Here is a 13,838-nt window from a genome sequence, read left to right as displayed (position 1 = left end):
CCCCCCCACACACACACACACACAACCCTCCCAATCTTTCAGAACAAGCTACACCCCTAGACTTTGACCATAACTCTGAAACTGAGTGAGCGAAGCCAGGGAGTCCGACTGCCCCTACAAGTTTCAGGGGCAGGGTTGTTGGTGCTGAGGCGTGGGTCTGTTCCTAAGAACTCATTTTTCTTCTCTCTTCTACCGTTCCTTTTTTCTTCCTTCATTGCTTCTTTTTCACCGCCATCCCTTGAGTTTCCTCTCTCTCTCTCTTTCCTTTCTTTAGTTGTTCATCAATTCTCTTTCCCTGTCTCCATCACTGTAAGCCAATTGAGAGCTCTCAAACCCCAGCTTTAACCTTTGCTATGGCATTCTGGTGGAAGTATATGTACGACCTATCTCACAAATGACAGACAGAAGGGGGCCCATAAACTGTTGTTCATTTGGGCCTGGTGGCAGCCCTAGTTGTAGTTGCTTACGTGGGGTTTCCCTACGCATTTACCAGAAGAGGCGAGGATCAGGCACAGTGGTGGAGCACAGAGCATTTGAGTTACATGCACTATGTAGTGAGCATCGTCATCATGGGCAGCGGAGCAATCACAAATGGGTTGGAAAAGGAGGCAAACACATGCATCATGGGTGTGCAATGCACACACATGGTGATGCATGAGACAAACACAGCCATGATGGGAGGAAACGCGGGGAAAATACATCCATCAGTGGCACTAGTAGTAGAGAAGTATAATAAAGTTTGAAGGAAGGTGGAGCATTATGTGATGATGCTGGTTAGTCTTCACCATGCAATACTCTCATAATACCTCAAGATAGTCCTTGGACAACCATAATAACTCCATAACTCAGTCCTGGTGGAATGGAAAAGAGCAGTCAGGCTACTAGAGGAACATGTGTTAAGCATTTCAGTGTACTAGTATGACGATAAGTAATTGACATGACTCAAAAGAAACCACCAATTTATAAACAGAAAGCGCATTTTTATATAAATTTAGACACCAAAAGAAAAGAAATCAGTTAAATTTAACTGGAGTTATGGATTTTAGAAGCAATAATAAATCAGCGCAAAACAGTAATGCAAAATGTTTTCTTTGCGGTCAATGGGAAAAAGTGATGTGACAATTGGTCACTTGCAGGTCGAGTTGCATGGAACCTAACCAGGGTAAAGGTTGTGTGGATCCCAGGACCAAGTCATGACAGACAGTGACATTTTACCTGGCTTGAGAAACCTGGGTGTAGAGTTGTCCTGATTGTCCTTGGTGCTGAAGAGGGAGCTGGTTTTACCACTTACACAGTGTTGTGTGAGGAACAAGGTGCAAAAAGCCAACTACAAATCCACTGCTGATGTTGGATGAACGTTTTGCAGAGTTCCCTGGATGTGCAGTGCCCTGTTAAGAGGGTGGTTGCCAGACTGGTGACCAACAAGGCTTGGCAACGCTAAGCTCTGCAGAAATCTGTTTCGCACTCCAGCAGTCCAGGGGAATACAGTAGCCACCTGAATCTTCATGTAGTTCAGTACTACATTTTCCACAATGAAATGGACCATCTACTTTTGGGGGATCCCTCAGAGGGACAGATGGCCAGTGATTCTTTGGTTCTAGAGCCTTTGGTTTAACTGAAATGTGCAGGGGACTAGTGCCACTAGTCCAGGGGAGTCTGGAGTTGCCTTTGACTCTCAAAGTTTTCCTTTTGCCTAAACACAAAAATATGTTTTAAGCACACATTGCATTAGGTAGCCCCTGGTGTACAGGGAACAACTATGCGTGTGTATGAGCTTGTTGTTAAATGGGCGCAGTGAAATTAGCCAAGCTGGAATGCACTGACCAATTACCCCATGCGCTGGCTAGAGAGTGGCAAGGACCAGAGTACGTTTCGGCTGCCAAACCCCTATCCGTTGCATTGATGGATAGAGAAAGGGGGCCTTAGGCTGTGGGTCTATTTCCTTGCGGATGGGTGACGGTACAACGCGTACCGTCACAACGCGTGCTGTTACAACGCGTCCCTTACAACGCAAGTCGTTACCACGACTTGCGTTGGGGGCGCGGATATCGAATAGTATAATTTACTATTCTAACACCAGTCCCCGTGGACACTAGGGAAGGTGTTGGAATAGTAAATTTACTATTTTTAATCTTCTAGCGCCCTCCAGCGCAAGTCGTGGTAACGACTTGCGTTGTTACGGACGCGTCGTAACAGCACCGCGTTGAAACATCCGCGTTGTAACGGATGTTTCCCTTTCCTTGCTTGATAGCGTGATAAAGGGAAATGTGTTTTCCTCAGCACTGAGTGAGCCCCATGTGCCTGGACAGTATGTAATCTAGCTCCAAAAACCAATAGTTAATTCCATTTGTCCTCCCCCACCTGAGGAGGGAAGTGGATATTAATGAAGGGAATCTGACCATTAACAGCTTTAGTGGCTGTGCACTTATTTCTGATTGTTGCCAAGACAATTAACTCAAAGAATGTGACATTGTTCTTTGGCGTACAATGGCCTTGTCCTCAGATCACTACATTGTGGGCCAGTAGAGGTGGGAGACAGAGACAAAGTGAGTCAGAGAACCTTGGCAGCAGTTTTGATAATAGGTACTGTCAAGGATGGATCTGCTGGCATGCTACAACCACCCTTCTCCCTTTTAGGACTTCTAAGTAAAGAAGAAATGTAATGGCTGACCAGTTAGTTTGTTTGAGATAAACAACACTGGCAGAAACCATGCTACTGAGATTAATTGTGTATGAGCCTCCACCTAAGTGATGAAACTGTCACTGGCTTTAGCTAGAATTTAATCCATGCTTATCTAGCTGCTGGAAATTTGCACACCTGCTACTTTATATCGTTTTGTTTTTCGACCTGATGGTTTTTTACCATTGCTGATGAGGCCTCTGCAGCATGTAATCTGTCTAAATGGAGATTGCCTTACCATTCACTTTCAGAGTAGCCATGTTCGCAAGGAACTTATGAGGAAAATGGTGGTTATATGGTGTGGCGGTGAGGACTCATCGTGTGATGCACTCACAATACTATCTTTGGTTCTGTCAGGCTTGTTTGTGAAACCTTTAGCTCAACCCTGGGTAGCTGTGGCTTCAAGCAGCAAGGCTTAAACAAAGGAAGGAGTAACGGCAAAAGCACAAAATAAGAAAGTCACACAGCACAAAAGAAATCCAACATCAATTTATAAAACTAGATCTTTTAGACACCAGAATGAACAAAATGCTACGGTGGCGTCCAGAAATATAGTTTTAAAGTAAAATGTAAATCACTGCTTTTCACTCAAAATTCCAGCAAGCACTGACAACTATCACAGTTAGTGAAAACACAGAAATCTTTGTAACCCTGTTATAAAGATGTTTTCAGCTATTCCAACTTGCTTTGGGTGACAAATTCCAGCAGGGAGGAGGTAAAGGGGTCAGTAGGGGGTTGTAGCTCTGTTACCATGTCACCAAACGAGTCCAAAGTCCAGTTCCAGGCTCTATGGGTGCCGCTATAGACTTCAGAGGAGTGGTCCAGATGCACCAGATGCAGATGGATGCTGAGGATGCTGTGTGGTCCACAGGAGGCTTACTGAGGCTACTCCTCTGGTCCACGGTCCAGGTGCGGTGACTTTGGTCGGTGGTGTTCCTGTCCCTTGAAGTCCTCCTGGTTTCAGCAAAAGGTTTTTGTTTGCACCTTGCTGATTGTGGCTCTCTGGTAACAGTGAAACCAGTGGTTCTCTTTGGTGATGGCTGGTGCCCATTCTGGGCAACCAAACTGCACTCCGATGACTCTTCCAGGTGTAGTAAACTCGGGTGAAACTCCTGAGTATTGGGACTTGATCTCTCCAGCAGCACATTGGCCGGCAGTGGCAATCATGCAATTGTTGCTACTGACTAACCTGGATGAGCTTCTTCAACTTTTGTGGCCCTGGTGCTGTAACAGGATGTCAGCCTCTGGTATCTTGAAGCTCAGCTCCTCTGTCTGGGGCTTAAGAGAGGGTTTTCCATGAGCCAGGCACCACAGGCACAGTCCTCTATTTACTAACCCAAGGATCAGCAAGCACAGTACACCGGTTGGTGTAGCCTCTATTACCAGGTCCAGCAACCAATATGGCCTTCCTTGTTCATCCCTCTCTCCAATCCAGATGTGATCTGAGGTCTGGGTACCATGGGTGTCATATTTATGCCCAGAAAGTGCCATTGGGGGATACAGGGGTTACTAGCCAATGGTCTACCTGGTCCTTTCCCACCTGATGAGGACATTCTGCAATGTATGGCATCTAGTTATCACAGAGTTCACTATTCTGCCCACTCTCAAGATGGATGGACCATATCTCGGTGTGTGGCTCTAGGTAGCCCACACTCGAGGTGTGGCTACCCGAGGGCTACACACCCACTGAAAAACCTGTTTGGTTTCCCCTCTGTCTTCCTGACACTAAACCATCTACCTTAACAAAAGAGTAGCCCCTCTTGTGTGTGCCATCATTTGCCCTGCCAAGGCAGCTTCCCTTTTGAAGTTCGCCATTTGGGCTCACACCCTGTGTGGCTTTCTGCCAGGGAGAGGCAACACCTCTTCCAATGGCAGGCATGTTCCCACTCCTGGGAGTCATTCACACTTCTCCCCAAGAGGGCAGAAGTCTTTCTGGAGGCTACACTGCCCACTGAAATACGCGGGCAACAGAGTAGCACCTTTCTCAAATGTCCATTTACTTAAAAGATAAATTAAATTCTACTTGGGCATCAAGTCGGATTTAATATAACTATTATTTTGATAGCACCAACTTTAGCAGTCGCATTCAGAAGTTAGCACAGCTGAGTTGTTAGCGTTTAATCATGTACATGCCAATAGGGCTAATAGCCTTTACGTGCCAAAAATGACAATTTGGGTTTTTTACTGTTAAGATACATAAATGTACATGTTCTACTTTTGATTTACAGCACCCTGCCTTAGGGCTTCACCCTTAGTTTAAATAGTAAAACCGAGCTAGCAGTTTAAAACTATTCTGCCAGTCTTCAATGGTAGGTTATGAGATATGTGTTCAATCAATCAATCAATCAATCAATCATGGCATTTATATCGCTCACTACTCACCCGGAAGGGTCTCAAGGCGCGTGGGGAGGGGGGTCTGCTACTGCTCGAACAGCCAAGTCTTGAGCTGTTTCCTGAAGGCGAGGTGGTCCTGGGTCAGCCGCAGGTGGATGGGCAGGGAGTTCCATGTCTTAGCCGCTAGGTAGGAGAAGGATCTTCCTCCGGCGGTGGCTCTCTGGATGCGAGGCGCGAGGGCGAGGTTCGCCGATCGCAGCTGGCGGGTGGACGTGTAGCAGGTCAGGTGGTCGTTGAGGTACCTAGGGCCCAAGTCGTGGAGGGATTTGTGTGCGTGGGTGAGGAGTCTGAACGTGATCCTCTTGTTGACAGGGAGCCAGTGTAGGTCTCTCAGGTGGCTCGAGATGTGGCTGTGTCGGGGGACGTCCAGGATGAGTCGGGCGGAGGCGTTCTGGATGCGTTGGAGTCTCTTCTGAAGCTTGGCTGTTGTTCCGGCGTAGAGGGTGTTTCCATAGTCCAGTCTGCTGGTGATGAGGGCCTGGGTGACCGTCTTCCTTGTCTCAGTCGGAATCCATTGGAAGATCTTGTGGAGCATGCGGAGTGTGTGAAAGCAAGATGAGGAGACGGCGTTGACTTGTCTGGTCATCGATAGGGAGGAGTCCAGGAAGATGCCCAAGTTGCGTGCGTGGTCTGTTGGCTTGGGTGCGGCGCCTAGGGCTGGGGGCCACCAGGAGTCATCCCATGCGGAGGGCGATGGTCCCAGGATGAGGACTTCTGTCTTGTCCGTGTTCAACTTTAGGCGGATGTTGTTCATCCATTCGGCGACGTCTTTCATCCCTTCGTGGAGGCTCGCTTTGGCGGTGTCGGGGTCTTTGGTGAGGGAGAGGATCAGCTGGGTGTCATCGGCGTAGGAAATGATGTTCAGGTTGTGATTGCGAGCAATGGCAGCTAGTGGTTTCATGTAGATGTTGAAGAGAGTGGGGCTGAGCGATGATCCTTGCGGGACGCCGCAGATGACTTCGGTGGCCTCCGAGCGGAACGGCGGGAGGCGTACTCTCTGTGTTCTTCGGGAGAGGTATGAGGTGATCCAGTCTAGGGCCTTCCCTTGGATGCCGGTGTCGTTGAGTCGTTTGACTAGGGTGCGGTGGCAAACAGTATCGAATGCAGCGGAGAGGTCTAGGAGGATGAGTGCCGCTGTTTCACCGTTGTCGAGCAGGGCTCGGATGTCGTCAGTGGCTGCGATGAGGGCGGTCTCGGTGCTGTGATTGGCTCTGAATCCGGACTGCGATGGGTCCAGGGATCCGTTTGTCTCGAGGAAGGCGGCCAGTTGCTTGTTGACGACCTTTTCGATGACTTTGGCCGGGAAGGGAAGGAGCGAGATGGGGCGGAAGTTCTTGAGGTCGGTCGGGTCCGCTGTTGGTTTCTTCAGTAGTGCGCTGAGCTCGGCGTGCTTCCAGCTCTCAGGGAAGGTGGCTGTGTTGAAGGAGGTGCTGATGATGTCTCGGAGATGGGGTGCGATGGTGGGGGCCGCTTTGTTGAAGATGTGGTGGGGGCACAGGTCGGTCGGCGATCCGGAGTGGATGGTGTTCATCATGCTTGTCGTGTCTTCGGGGGTCACCTCGGTCCATGTCTGGGGATGGCGGCTGGGTGCGTAGGTTCGATCGATGGGTGCGGGGGTTGAGCGCCGAAACTGTTGTGGATGTCGGAGATCTTGCGGTGGAAGTACGAGGCGAGGGAGTCGCAGATGTCCTGTGAGGGGGTGATGTCGTTGTTGCCGGTGCTGGGGTTGGAGAATTCCTTGACGATGTTGAAGAGCTCCTTGCTGTCATGGGCGTTCTTGTCCAGTCGTTCCTTCAGAGATTTCTTCTTTGTGGTGCGGATGAGCTGGTGATGTCTGCGGGTGGCGAGTTTAAGGGCGGTCATGTTGTCGGTTGTCTTGTCGAGGAGCCAGGTCTTCTCGAGGGTGCGGAAGGCCTTCTTGGAGTCCTTGAGTTCGCCGGTGAACCAGGGAGCCTTCTTGCTTCTGGGCCTGGTGAGTGGGTCCTTCAATGGGGCGAGGTCGTCAGCACTTGTGGTCAGCCACTGCGTGAGGTTGCGGGCTGCTGTGTTAGGGTCCGTTGTCCTGACGGGTGGGTTCTGGCTGAGGGAGGTGGCGAGCTGGTCGGCGGTGATCTTGCTCCAGTTCCTGTGGGGAACCTGCTTCGGGTGGTGGTGGACCGTGTTCTTTGCGAAGCTGAAATGGACGCAGCTGTGGTCGGTCCAGTTGAGTCCGGTGGAGTGAGTGAAGGAGACGTGCTTGCTGGAGGAGAAGATAGTATCGAGCGTGTGGCCGGCGTAGTGGGTGGGGGTGTTGACCAGCTGCTTGAGTCCGAGGTTGGCGAGGTTGTCCAGCAGGGTGGTGGTGTTGCGGTCGTTGTTGTTCTCCAGGTGGAAGTTGAGGTCCCCGAGGAGGATGTAGTCGGTGGAGGGGAGGGCGTGTGGGCTGATGAAGTCTGTGATGTCATCGCAGAACTGTGCACGCGGTCTCGGGGGTCTGTAGATGAGGGTGCCTCTGAGGGTCGTCTTGGGGTCGGTGTGGATCTGGAAGTGGAGGTATTCGGCGGCGCTGAATGAGATGATGGAGTCAGCCGAGATGCGAATGGTGCTCTTGTGTACGATGGCGATGCCTCCTCCGGTCTGGTTGATGCGGTCCCTCCTGATGATCTTGTAGCCGTCCGAGATGGCTATGGCGATGTCGGGGGCTAAGGAGGCATTCATCCAGGTTTCCGTGAGGAAGGCGACGTCTGGAGATGCGGTGCCGAGGAGGTTCCAGAGTTCCACGGCGTGGCGGTGGATGGAGCGGGTGTTGAGCATGATGCACTTGAGGTGGTTGTTGCTTCCAGTCTTGGCAGGTGCAGTGCAGGTTCGGTGGCAGGAGAAGTTGCAGGATCGGCAGACGAAGGGTCCATGGGTGCGTCGCGGGGATGCTCGGTTGCATCCGGGGGCTCGGGCGGTGTTGAGTGCGATGAGTGTGGCAAAGTTGTAGGTCCTGCGGGGGGGCTGGCGGGCGCGGGGGCCAGGGGGTCTGGCGCTGGGCGCGGGCCAGGCGCGGACGAGCGCAGACGGGCTTACATTTGGCGTACCATCAGCGCTCAAACGGCGCTCCCGCTGCGCGCGTCCGCTGCGCAGTCGCTGAGGGGGCATCATAAATAAGGAGCCAGGAGGGAGGGTCAGCTGGGAGGCGGGAGCGGGGTGGCCAATGGGCAGGGAGGGGAGGCGTGACTGCAGGCGGAGGCGGGAGCAGGAAGGAGGAGACTGGGGCAGCGGCGGCGGGAGAACGGGGGGGAAGTGACCGGGACAGCGGCGGTGGTCAGCGGGCGAGGAAGGGGCAGCAGCGGCAGGCAAAGAGTGGCAGGCGGTACCTATGAGGCAGCAGGCAGCAGGCAGCAGGCAGCAGGCAGAAGGCAGCGTCGTGGAGTGGCGTCAGCCAGCAGTCACAGCGGTAGGCAGGCGCCAGGCAGCGGCAGGCAGGCAGGCGGCAGAGCAGTGGAGGAGGAGCGACCGGCTGTGGGGGCACAGGGGGTCACGCTGTTACATCCACGGTGAGAGAATACGTGCTGCAGCCCTGGTGAGACACTTTAATTTACATGCCCAGGGTATCCCTGGTACCATATACCAGGGACATATAAGTAAAGTTATAGCAATTGGGTATACGCCATATACTAGGCCCTTATACGTAAGTAAAGTTATAGCAATTGAGTATACACCCATCAAACATACACTATTAAGGGCCAGAGCAATGGCACTGGGGTCTGGTTAGGAGGCCCCAGTTCACTCTGAGTCAAATAAACCAGCAGCAGAAGTCCAAAACGTTGGTGTGATCATGTAAAAAGAGGCATTGCCGTATGGAATTCATCTGGTATTGCCTTAGGTGACCAGGCTAAGAAGTAGCATATATTAATAAACAGATGGAAATACCTGTCAAGTTACATATATGTTGCATTATATGACCGAGAAGTATAATAGTTTTATCCTGCAAACTAACATGCCCCATGTGGTCATTGTATGTCAAACAGAAAGATGACAGTCCTGTCTACAGCGTATCTTCTCCTAGAATTGTTACAGTTGCCTAAAGTAATTTAACCATACCAGTGGCACTTATTTAGATGATATAGAAAAATATATACATTTTGGATAAAAAAAAATCCTAAATCTGATATTGACTTAAGCTGTTAAAACCTCATGAGAATTTTATTATTGTACATGTTATGCAGCTGAGGGTTAAGTTTGGGATAACTGACACTTCTCGGCTGAAGAGGGAAGCTAATTAAGCTTCGCAGCTGCTCTGTCAGTGTCAATCTGCAGCCCCTGGCTAAAAACAGCTTCATGGACAACATCAGAATTAAAAGGGAGTCGATTTTCTGAGTTTCTTATAAGTGTCAACGAGGTGTGAACATGTGTTCACATTACCTTCAGCCAGCCTAACTCTTTCACTTGATTCTCCATCTTGACAAACTCTAGGATGTCCCCATACCTGGTTTCCCCAAGGGACGAAGAATGTCTTTGTCGTGCTAGGGTGATGGTTAGGTAGCCAAAGGATCATCTTTCCTTTCAAACAGAGCTCTGACCCACTCATTGAGGCATCCACCATGTTAGATTCTATAGGGCAAGCTGACTGAGGTTTCCTCTGTGATAATGCATATCTCAACAAATTGGAGCTACTGCTGGAAAAGCACATGTAAAAAGGCTGCTGCTCCTGAGGTTCAAGGAAGTATCCACACTTTGACAGAAGCATTAACCTCTGCTTAGCTGCTAGAGGAAATGGCAGGACACCTCAGCTGAATATCTTCCTAAAGGGCTTGTTTCATTCCTGTGATAAGCTGATTCGTAGAGATATTGGATTGAGTTCTGGTCTGCCGTGGAAGCCTGTGGCCTGTTGTGAAGCCTGACCCACTCTTTAGTCTGAAGGTACTTGATGGTGAAAATTATGGCGCTCAAGTATTTTGTATCTCATTTTAAGAAATGTCAATTACCTGTTGGGTGTAGTGGGTAGATGTGTGGGTAGGTCTAGTTGTAGGAATCCCAGTAAAGCTAGCATTTAGTGAACTGGGCTAATTAGACCTTTCCAACGATTTACCATATATATCAGAAAGCAAGTAACATCATGTCAGAGACAACGTGCAACATTCACCTTAATGGACATTTATTAAATTGGATTTTTTTTAATATGGGATCCATTAATAGCCACAAAGGCTAAAGGATATTTATCCTTGTAAGGACATTTATCTTCAATTTCCAAACTTCTGCATGTCTGATGTATTTTCTCATTTCATTTGATCTTTTTAACCCCTTCGATGCTCATGACGGAACGGTTCCGTCTTGAGCATCGGTTGAGCTGTGCTCATGACGGAACCGTTCCGTCATGACCACGCCCGTTTTCATTAGGGCTCAGCACCGGCGGTAAATCTGGACCGCACGGCTGTGGTTAATCTAATGTGGAAAAGGGCACTTAAATTGTTTATTTTTGAAATGTGGTGTTTTTGGTTGGTTTCTTACATGTTATACATCATAAGTATTTCTCTGGACGTTTTTTTTACTGCTCAGGCCAAGCTTCTATATCTGAGCCAGGAATAACCATGCCAAAAACATTTTCACCCACAAGTTGTAGGTCTTTCTGCTTAACCAGTTTAGAGGTTAAGAAACAGCTCCTAGTGAGGTTAGATTCTTCCAGTCCTGTCTTCAGTTTGCCTGTTAGTTGGAGTGCCTACACTGGACTGGAGCGACGGGGTTGTTTTTACAACTTCCACTCTGCCCTTACACAATAAAGGGCCTGATTTAGATCTTGGCATACAGGTTCTCCGTCACATTTGGGCATAATTATAGGTACAGGAATGTAATGCTTTTACGTGATTGATTATTACTGGTAAGATATTTTGCCTGATGTAATGATTTTAAACACATATCTATGTGTGTTGTAATCTAATGATTTTAATTAATTGAACATCAATAAAATATTATAACCTTATTGCCCGCAGTAGCGGGCTATACCGACTATTAAAGGCCCGCTGAATCGTTAAAGGCCCGAGCCGAAGGCGAGGGACTTTAACGAGACAGCGGGACTTTAATAGCCGGTATAGCCTGCTACGAAGGGCTATAAGGCTATTAGAACATTCTGCCACTAGAGGGCAGAATGTCCTAACAAATTAAACAAAGGGTTCTGGAAGCTTCGAGAAGCCTTTGAAGAACATTAGAATGTTGCTCTGCGGGCCTTTACCGGCCCGTAGAAGCAGGGAGCACTCCATTGTCTGCAATGGAGCTCCCAATATTCCAATGTTCTAATATATCATATACTCCTATTATGGGATTTATATCTCAATGGATGGGATATTCAACATTGTTGTGATGGAGTAACCCCTCTGCCAAGATCAAAAACCGGCCCAAAGTTCTTAATCAAGGATAGAGGCACTACATTTTCTTTTGAGAAAATGGAAATTGACACAGCCTTCTTGCCTGGTTTGTAGGCCTGAATTCTCAGGGGCACTGAAAGGAGAGAGAGCTCTCTCCAAAGGCCAGAGTTAGCAAAGAGGGCTACTGGGCTTTCAGGAGGACTAGTGAGCCCTAAAAATGAGAGTTTTTCTAGCCTAGGTAAAAAATATTCAAGCACAACCCATCAATCCCAGAACGCGTGCGTACACCCACACAAGTGAGCAGCATTTGTTTGATTATTAAATATACATTGCAGTCTTAGATAGGACCATTAGTGATAACAGATTCTGCACGTACATGGAGACTTCATAGCTCTCTACAAGTAAACATATCTCTGCAGATGCCACAAGCCCAGGGGGATACCTGTCAGGCAATGATGAAACTCAACCTAAAGATTAAAGAGACGTTTTACGAAGTAATGCACTCTTACTGTTATCAATTTAAATTTCGAACGAATCACTCATCAACTTGATGACAGGGATAAAACGAGCAAGCGAGAGATGGTATTTGAGCCTTGTGATCATGTCATGTTTCAGTAGCAGTCTGAAGCAGCATCTTGGTTTCCTGACTGTCATATACTGCAACTACAAATATAAATATAGAAATATATTAGACAGTATTACATGCCAAACGTGGAAAGGACGTTTTCATGGATTCTATGTAACACGTATCTCTCACATTCACAGATGAGTAATTAAGCTTAGTATTCATTCGAAATGAAAACATTTCAAAATAAATATTCACCATACCCCTAGGTTCGTACATTTCAAATGTCTACTATTCACTGACACCAAGTAAAGAACATATGCTGCTTGTATCTCATTTAAAATGTAATGTTTTGTCTGAAGAGTGTGAACTGGCCATGGAAACAGCCATTAATGTGTCTCTATATAGCGACATTCAGCAGTGGTAGTATAGTGTTTGAGAAACAAACATACTGGCAATAAATTTAATTTGGGATAGAGTGGTTTCCTTGGCTTGGATGAAAGGATGATACTACCTACCCCATATCTGCTGTCGCCCCAGGCGAATGCCCGAGTCGTGTTATAGGGCAGCCACTGACAATGAGCACAGCGGCGGCTCCTCTGTTGTGGCGGAGGAGCGCTGCCTCCCATCAGCCTCAACATTTTAAAAATACAGTGCAAATAAAAGTGTCCATTATTGTTTTATTTCTCTTACAGTAGCTGAGGCTTGGGGGCGGGGCCGTAATGGAGGGGGAGTGCGTGGCCAGGGCACTGTTGTCACTGCGCATGACGATTTGGCCGACCGTCTCAGGCCAGCCAAACCGCCGTGCACACTGCAGCTGTCTCCAATCCAAACTGCATTGCTGGGTTGGAGAAAGGAAGCACAGGCTCCCAGTCTCACTGGGAACGCCAATCATCAGTGCTCAGGCCAGTCTTGACGCTGCTTTCAGCAGCATGAAAGCAGCATCAGGATTGGCTGAAGGGGATTCTGGGAGCCTGTGCTGGTGAGGACGGAGCAGAAGAGTGGAAACGCAATTATGCAGCAGGGATTTATTTGCTTTTTGCGTCTCCTTTGTTTGCCTTGACGATCCCAAAGTCCTGCTCCATTGACTGCAAGAACAGTAACAGCCGGATGAGTGAACCGTTAAACAAGGGTGAATCTAGTTCCCACTTTCCAAAAGATGTATCCAGGGCACAAGTCCTAAAAAAAAAAGTGGGGGGGACGCTGTCACCGGAAGTGACGTCACGACAGGAAGTGACGTCACGAAATGTGCTGAGCTTCTCATCCCAGAGAGGCCAAAGAGTGAAGTCCAACTGTTTGGCAGGGGGGACGGTGTCCCCCCGGTAAAATAAGTGGGGGGACGCCGTCCACCCGCGTGGGTCCCCGATTCGAGCCCTGGATGTATCTGCTCGAGACAAACAGAAAGGCACCGAGTGAGAATAAATCTACAGAGCAGAGCATAGATTACCTGTTTGTGGCAAGTGATAGCTCTGCTGTCTTTACTGAGATATAGATATATCAGAAGAGCGAAGAACCGCTGGCAGGTGAACGTGACGGAGAACCCTAGTACAGACAGAAAGCAAACCCGCTAAGTGAATGAGAGTTTTTCCACCTCGGGCAAATAATGGGTATCTTGTTGGTCGGTGCCAAGTGAGGAATAGTACAGGGGTCTATTGACGGAGAGGTAAAATTGACGGAGAGGTAACGTTGCTGTCTACTGCATGCACTGAGTGAGGGGTTCAACAGCTGAATAAAAAATATTGCTGCCAAATTTAGCAAGAGTGGGGCACTAATAAATGAGTAACAGCTCAGCTGTCTGCTGAGAGAGGGATCCAACCTGAGAAAGGGATAGCTCTGCTGTCCATGCTGAAAGAGAGAATTTAACTGAGTAAAT

At 48.7% G+C, this 13,838-nt stretch overlaps 1 protein-coding gene across 3 annotated transcripts in view; it reads left to right on the top strand.

Moving 5' to 3' along the window:
• Positions 1 to 13,838, top strand: part of IGSF21 (immunoglobin superfamily member 21) — a 1,410,224-nt gene that overhangs the window by 1,247,537 nt on the left and 148,849 nt on the right. The gene's annotated exons all lie outside the window — the stretch shown is intronic.

The sequence above is a fragment of the Lissotriton vulgaris genome, chromosome 5, assembly GCF_964263255.1.
Source record: "Lissotriton vulgaris chromosome 5, aLisVul1.2, whole genome shotgun sequence".
Taxonomy (NCBI): Eukaryota; Metazoa; Chordata; class Amphibia; order Caudata; family Salamandridae; genus Lissotriton; species Lissotriton vulgaris.
Note: the sequence above shows the minus strand (reverse complement) of the source record. Positions and strands in the feature narration are given on the sequence as shown.